Raw genomic sequence first — 6926 nt, 5'->3', positions numbered from 1 at the left:
ATGCTGCTTGGCCTGCTGTGTTCATCCAGCCCTGCACCTTGTTGTCTGAGGATTTTTAAATCTGGTTTTCAATTATCATCGATTCCTGTGTGTTAGGTAAGCGTTAACATACTTGTACTACAGTTCATCACATTAGGCATTTATAAGCAGTTCATGTACTGAGTGAATATACATTAAATCGCACTATTAATGCATTGAGTTGGCCGTTGACATTCACTCAGTGAGTCACTAATGAGGATGATTGCCCACCTGAGGACTTCCGTGGTCATGAGTTCTGTGCCAATCCTAGAGCCGCATCTCTGGCTGCAGATTTGGCAGGTGTTTCCCGGAAGTTGAATTGGTCCTTGAAGTTTTGAGAACATTGGTAAGCCTTTCTCCAGGTCATTTTTCATACTTCCTCCTGCCAACACCTTCCTGGGTGTTCTCAAAGAATTGTCCTAAAATGCTCCCAATCCTCAAGCTCGCTGCTTTTTTTCTAACAATGTTATATGTCTCCCCTTTGGATCTAATACTGTTCCTAATTTCTTTATAAGCCATGGTTGAGCTGCTTTTCCTTTTTTATTTTTGCACTAGATAGGAATGAGTAATTGTTTCAATTCATGCCCACATTCCTCAACTATTAGCCGTTGCCTATCTATTGCCAATTCTTTTAGAAAGGTTGCCCAATCTGTCATTGCCAACAAACACCTCGTACCCTTGTCATTCCCTTTGTTTAGATTCAGGATCCTAGTTTCAGATTTGATGTTTCACGCTATCTTAATGAACAGTTCTATTATTTTATGATCACTCTTCCCCAATGGAATCCTGCAAAACAAGATTGTTAATTAATTGTTTATTATTACACAGTGCCCATTCTAGTATATCCCACTCTCTAGTTGGTTCCTCAATGTATTTGTTTAAAAATCCATCATGTCAATGCTCTGGGAGATCTGCCTCCACAGTATCATTGTTAGATTGGTTTCTCCTATCATAAAATGTAGAGCATCTATAGTATCTGGATAAGTGCAATATCATTGCAAACTCTCTCAGCAGAGTAGATATATCACCCACACCTGGTCAGTTGAATATTCCACCTGTCCTATCTGTTGATGAGCAGATTCTGGAATGTGTTGAGTACTTTGCTTCCAAGATCTGTCATTTCAATCTCCTACAACGACAGCATGACTTTGATAACCAAGACCTCTGTGAGTCAATGGTAACCATTATTGAACAGAGCAGTTGTGGTTACCTCCCTCCTGGGCTGTGTCTCAGCAACACATAACAGCACAGGACAAATGCCACTGGCAATGTGTAAGAGATAAACTCAAATCATTTTTTTGATCATTGAAGACTCTAACCATTTAGTCAACAGGAGGTAGTCTCACGATATCACCTCACAAAATGTTTATTAACAAAGATCATACTTAACAAAGTTACATAGCCACTTTCCTGGCTCAGAGAAGTTTTTTGCTGTAGAGCAGTCTCATCTTCAGTGTTGGACTCAGCACATGTTTTGGTCACTGAAAGTTTATTAACAGTTTCCCAGCCGCACAGCGTGCGTACGATGAGTCCCACTCTGGTCCGAGCGAAACACGGCAGGTACGTAATTGGCTGAGGTGCAATCAGTTTCTAATTGTTTAATGCCAATGATCATAAGACCATAAGACACAGGAGCAGAATTAGGCCATTCAGCTCATCGAGCCGGCACCTCCATTCGATCATGGCTAATATGTTCCTCAACCCCATCCTCCTGCCTTCTCCCTGTAACCCCGATCCCCTTACTAATTAAGAACCCAACTACCTCTGTCTTAAATATACTCAGTGACTTGGCTTCCACAGCCCTCTGTGGCAATGAGTTCCATAGAGTCACCAGCCTCTGGCTGAAGAAATTCCTCCTCATCTCAGTTCTAAAGGGTCATCTTTGAGGCTATGCCCACAGGTCCTAGTCTCTCCTGTAGAAACATCTATTCAAGATGGCAGTGGGGTAGGGTTCCTAAGTGGGAGCTTGTCCGTTCCTTCCATTTCTTTTCTTGTTTTCATGGTCTTTTTTTTTCCTTTTTTTTCCTCTTTACTTCCCTCCATTCCTCAGACTGACTTGATGGACTCCCAACTTTAGGACTGTAATGCTGAACTTTTAACTTTATTTCTTTATTGTTCTCATTTATACCTAGATACAAAATCTTAGGTATCTTTGTACCTAAGATGGCACCAGAAATAACACTTTTCACTGCACTCGTGTTTCCTCGTACTTGAGGGATGCACTCAAGATAAATACACTTGAGTTATTAAAAGTTCAACACGATAAAAACTGATCACAAACTATGACAGAACTACACTCTGAAAGGAAGGAATTCTAAATGTATTTTAGCATAATATAATTGCTTCTGTCTAAAATATTACAAGTTTCAAAACTAACCCCAACATAGAACAGAGCTTTTCTTTTCACACAATAGGTTTTCTGTGTCTGACACATGTACAGTACTGAACAGGGCCTGTGGTCCATCATATCTGTTCCATTGGAAATTGGTATAGGAATGGAATATATATTGCAGCTTGCTTATTCAAACTTCAGTATGATGGCTCTGTAAAAGGCAGTGAAGTAGGTCAAGAGCCTCACTTGTCAGGTTTGAAGAAATCAATCACATACTTACGAAGTGTCAGGCATTCATGACAATTCAACAAAATACGACAGTAGGTTCAATGATTAATATGTTTTGGTTACCTGATCATAAGTAAACCAAAGCTCCTGATTAAACGTGAACTTCTCTAAAAATATCTCTGCCACCTTCTTCAGATTCAGTAAACTCGCAAACAAATGCAAATGTCCTTCTGAAACCAGCTTCAGAACATTCAGCCGAAACCCACCAAAATCAACGCGGCCTGGAAACTGGGGGCTGAATCTCACTGACTCTGGCTGAGTCCGAGGTACTCTGAGGTTTATTGTTTGAGGATTTCACATTGAGGCCTAGTGGGTTTTCTTGTCATATCTTACCAACCCACCTCATTAGCTAGCTACCCTGCCACAATGGCATCCTTCACGTCCAATTCCAGCCCCATCTTACCACCAACAGAACACCAAGTACAATTTGTCACTCAGTACCAGAATTCATGGTAACTCCTGTACCTGGGCCTTGTTCAAAAGGCCTCTGTGTACTCACTCAAGCACAGTCACCCTGGAACAGCCCACTGAATGGTTCCTGCTATTTGGACATGGGAGACAGGGCGACGTTTGGTACCCTGCTGGACAGGATGGAATGCCCTCTTCCCCTAGGACCAGCAGAGGAGACCCCAACACCGTACCATGGTCCGAGGGTGCCAACCAGGTCAGTGCAGTCTCAGCATTTGGAGGAATGCCCAGCATGGCAGGGAAGAGGCCCGTGTCTTTCTCCACTCTGACAGGATTAGGTTACACCATCTTCTCTCCAATATCTCACCCACACTCACTCACTGCTACTGCAACCACCTCCCACCAAGGTTCATGTTCATGCACTCTCACTATCACCTGCAATATCCTCCCTCACTCACCCCAACCCCGACACCACTAACCCTGCCCTGCCCGCTTTGTTTTCCCAATGTGTGGCAAAATTAGTAAAATGGTTGTTGAGGCATTAACAAAGCATTTAATAAGCCACGGTGAACATTAACTGGCATTGATCCAGTGCCTAGTGGAAAGCAGAAAGATGGAGTGAGGTGATTGTGACAATGAGATGGGCCTTGTTGTGTTTATCGCCTGAATCTGCCACACATCTCACCATTTACTCACCGCCCAGACCCCATCAGGTTCTGCCCTGGCCTATAGTCTTCCTACCTGGTCCTGTTTCAGAGGGAGTTCCAGGGGAAGGGTTGAGCAAAGACAAAGCTACGAAGACTCCAATACTCGCTCTTTAATATCCATGCTGCACTTCAGTGACTGGGAGGAGATTACTAACAGGTAACTAGTCTGTCAACCTGCATCAGGCTTTCAGTCCAAACATCTCAATGATGAGGCAAGTGGTGGCAAAGAAAAACATGTTAGTTTGTTACTTTTTGTGCAATGTTTTAAACAAAACACCAGGTCAGACAGTCCTCCTGGGACAGTGACTTAATCTAATCTGTGTCAGAGAGCAGGTGACTGACCCCTGGAGTGTTAATGGAAAAGGTTGAGCTGGTTTGTAACAGGTAGACAAGCGACAAAACCCATTAGCTTTATTTCAGTTGAGAATGATCAATGATTGATTTGAGCTTATGAAAACCAAGATTGCAGTTTTTTTCAATCAGTTCTAGTAGTTTAGAGGAGACCTGATTGAGTCAGAAGCAAGTATAGCCTTTCTTCTAGAAAGGGGTTTTTCAGAAAAGTTAGCAAAATAAATTATCTCAGTAGAAAATGTCAGTTTGTAAAACCTCCAGACCAGAGTGTTTGATTAGAAATCTGCAGGCTACTAGAAGCTGAGAAGGGTTAAGTTCTCAATGTTGGGAGTATTCATTTAAGAAGACTCTATGGTTCATAGGAAATAAACTGGAGCCAATCAATTAAATAGCACTGAAATATTTGATATAAAGCGGTAATTTCTCCAGATTTGAGCCTTTGTAATGAATAGCACTGGGAAATTTTGTTTTGCTGTGTGTTTTATTATTTTTTAAACTGTTTTCCTGATCTAAATAGTGTGGTTTGTTACTTTATTGTTTTGCCCTTTGTGTAATAAAATTCAGTTACAGAGTCAGAGTCATTCAGCACAGAAGCAGATACTTCGGTCCAATCAGATGATGCTGACCATGTTCCCAAACTGAACTAGTCCCACCTGCCTGCGTTAGGCCCATATTCTTCCAAACATTTCTTATTCATGTACTTATCTAAATGTCTTTTAAACATTGTAACTGTGCCCGCATCCATCTGTTCCTCAGGAAGTTCATTCCACACATGACCACTGTGTGTTTAAAAAAAAAATGTTGCCCCCACATATTTTTGAAATCTTTCTCCTCTCACCTTAAAATATGGCCCGTCATCTTGAAATCCTCCATACCAGGGAAAAGACACCTGCCATTCACCTTACCTATACCCCTCATGATTTTATATACCTCTATAAGATCATCTCTCAGTCTCCAGTGAAAAATGTCTCAACCTATCCAGCCTCTCCTTATAACTCAAACACTCCAATCCTGGCAACATCCTGATAAATCTCTTCTGAACCCTCCCCAGCTTAATAATAGCCTTCCTGTAACAGGGTGACCAGAACTGGACACGGTATTCCAGAAGAGGCCTCACCAATGTCCTGTACGACCTCAACATAATGTCCCAACTCCTCTACTCAAAGGACTGAGCAATGAAGGCAAGCAAGCCAAACACCTTTTTAATCACCCTATCTCTGTGTGACACAAACTTCAAGAATTATGTACCTGAACCCCTAGGTCTGTCTATTCTTCAACACTGCCCAAGGCCCTACTTTTAATTGTATAAGTCCTGCCCACCTTTGTTTTACCAAACTGATAAATAGAAGAACTGCAGCCTATTGTGACTATGTTTGAGTGATTAACATCAGAGCAACTAACATAAAAACTATCCAACCAGATTTCATTCTGAGATCCAACATGTCCAGCAGTAACAGAAGCTGGGATCATAATAACAGAAAAAGAAACAAGTCCTGATCTCTGGATCCCATTCCCTTATTGGAATCCCGATGTGCCCAAATGGGTTGTGAATGGGCCTGTACAAGCACACAGAGGCCCATGGTTAAAACTCGTGCCTGAGTGGGCACCATCATCGAATCAAAACGCAGCATTTGGCTGGAGAGTTTCTTAGGTTATTGTGATTATGTTTCTGGAGTGGGGTTTGACTCTCAACCATTTGGATGAGAGGTAAGCAATGGTGGCATAGTGGTATTGCCACTGAACGAGTGGCTTAGGTAATGTTCTGTGGTCCTGGGTTCAAATTCCACAATGGCAAATGAGAGCATTTGAAATGATAGAAAGCTGGAGTTAAATGTCTAGCAATGACTGTGTAACAATTGTTGTAAAAACCCATTTAGCTCACTGCCCTTTATGGAGGAAAATCTGCCATCCTTACCTGGTCTGGGCTGCATGTGACTGTTAACTGCCCTCTGGGCAATTAGGTATCAGGCAATACATGCTGGGTTGGCCACATCCCATAGTCAAATAAAATAAGAGTTCTACCACTGAACCTGAGGCCAGAGTTAAAATCCTGCTTTGAAATGTAGCTTTGGGTCAGAGTAAATCCGGCTGCTTTTCTTGCCCAGTACCAAAATGGCACAGCAACAGAGCAGCGTGTGATTCTCTGTGTGAATGCACTCTGCTCCGTGAGTAAAGAGGGTCAGTTCACATGCCCGATTTAGCCTGGATGCAAGCAGGTTCTGGCTGTGCACCGGTGCCAATCCTGTGGAGTGAGTGTCTACCAGATGGGAAAACAGCGCTAGTACCATGCTGCATTACCATTATCTGTGAGAACTAACCCTGCTAAATGAAGATAAAGTGGGGTCATTATCAACTCTCCAGTTCCAATGTAACCTTCAAGTATAACTAGTGTGTACTCAGTATCTCAGTGACACTCTGTCTCTGGGATATTGAAAAACAGTGAGTTCCCTCTGAGCAGGTCACTACAAGTTCTTGTCATGTCACCACCTGTTCTGCAAGGGTGAAAACAGAATGATTTTACAGTTTAAATTGTCTTATGTTTCATCAGATCCACTTGGTGCTTTAACAGTAAATTTAACATCATGTAAAAATCATGAACATCACCACATTGAGAATGTGTTTCTACTGAGGATTAATCTGTGCAGTAAACCATTCATTGTGAGCCTAGCACGTTACACACACTCAATCTCTCGCACACACTCTCTATCTCTCTCTCATATGCACACACTACCTCTTTCTCTCACACACACACACTCAATCTCGCACACACTCTCTACCTCTCTCTCATACGCACACACTACCTCTTTCTCTCACACACACAC

Source organism: Rhincodon typus, chromosome 17 (assembly GCF_021869965.1).
Source record: "Rhincodon typus isolate 14 chromosome 17, sRhiTyp1.1, whole genome shotgun sequence".
Taxonomy (NCBI): Eukaryota; Metazoa; Chordata; class Chondrichthyes; order Orectolobiformes; family Rhincodontidae; genus Rhincodon; species Rhincodon typus.
Note: the sequence above shows the minus strand (reverse complement) of the source record.